Genomic DNA, 1525 nt, shown 5'->3' with positions numbered 1-1525 from the left:
ATATATATATATATATATATATATATATATATATATATACACACACACAATGGGCTTCTTTCAGTTACTGTCTACCAAATCCACTCACAAGGCCTTGGTCAGCCCAGGGCTATAATAAGACACTTGCCCAAGGAGTCATGCAGTGGGACTGAAACCAGAACCAAGCTTCTTACAACACAATCACACCTGCATCTATATATGCATTATATTCGTAATATATCTGTAGTAATTAAACTATATATTATGCACTTGATGTTTTGTTATGCGTGTGATCTTTTGGTCTATAGGAAAATTGTCTTGCATGAAACTGGTCCATGGTACTGTCATGAGGGTGCTTGGTCACCAATGTTGTGGTAGCTGCTTATTGGCTGTATGTATCATAAATGAAGTGACTCAAGAATTTTAAACTTTTAACATATCTATTGCTTAGCATAATTTAGTATGTTGGTTGTCTACTAAAGAAAGATCTTGATAATGTAACTGCTGAGTGGAAGGAGAGAACCATGTTGTCTCTTGTTAGGTGTCTGAAGTCATTTCTTGCTCTAGGTGGTCTGTCCAAGTCCCTGAAGCAATCTGGTCTTAGACTGCCTTCTGTGAGTGCCTAAGGCCATTTGGTCTTAGCTGTCTACCAAGGTCATCTGTCTTAGCATATGCTGAAGCCATCTGTTCTTAGCGGTCTGCCATGGCCATCTGGTCCTAACAGTCTGCCAAGGCCATTTGGCATAGCAGTCTACCTGAGTATGTGCCAAACAGTTTTTATAGGATGAAAAGTGGGTGAATTTTAGATCATCCAAGGACCCATGTCATGCCACAGCTTCACAGTGATTGATTGATTTAGAGATCAATTATGTGACTCACTCATGATGCCTAACTGAATATCTTGTGGTACAGAGGTAATCAGCTAAGGTTAAGATGAAAAATTTTTTTTTCTTTTTTTGAGGTGGGGTGGATTCTTGAAAGGCCAAATTAGGAAAACTTTATGAGAGTGTATGTTGAAATTGCCTTTTATCATAAAACATGTCCAGGGTAACTTTTACATACACTAGCTTCACCCAACCCGTGAGAACAGCAAGAAATAATAACCATCTCTTCTGACATAGAAGTCATCTTAGTATATCATCTGAACATTCAAACATTGTCTCTGTCTTACCAAATCCTGCTGCATTTCACATGGAATTTTTGGTCCTCTGAAGTCATCTTGGTGTAAAAGTCAACCTACTTTTTTTTTTTTTTTTTTGGGCTGTAAATTTTGGATCTATTTTAAAACGGGGGCCACATTTTTCATTAATGTTTTACGTAGTGTTTTTGGTACCGAAAGACTTTCAAACTTTGTATACTTATCTATTTTGTGTTATAGAACAGAAAAATATTTTTGTATTCGAATTTATTTCATGTAAAAAATTGTCTTATTTCGATAATTTCAACCAATCACTGACAAGTATTCAGTTGTTTATATATACTCCTTTGGCTGATTAAGCGATGTAAAGCGTATTTAATCTCCATACCTTCGTTTTATTTGCTTTTT

General features: G+C 36.1%; 1 protein-coding gene across 2 annotated transcripts in view; it reads left to right on the top strand.

Moving 5' to 3' along the window:
* Nucleotides 1-1525, top strand: part of LOC106874994 (V-type proton ATPase subunit H) — a 49239-nt gene that overhangs the window by 27186 nt on the left and 20528 nt on the right. The gene's annotated exons all lie outside the window — the stretch shown is intronic.

Source organism: Octopus bimaculoides, chromosome 3, assembly GCF_001194135.2.
Source record: "Octopus bimaculoides isolate UCB-OBI-ISO-001 chromosome 3, ASM119413v2, whole genome shotgun sequence".
Taxonomy (NCBI): domain Eukaryota; kingdom Metazoa; phylum Mollusca; class Cephalopoda; order Octopoda; family Octopodidae; genus Octopus; species Octopus bimaculoides.
This window is presented reverse-complemented; position numbering and strand designations above follow the sequence as displayed.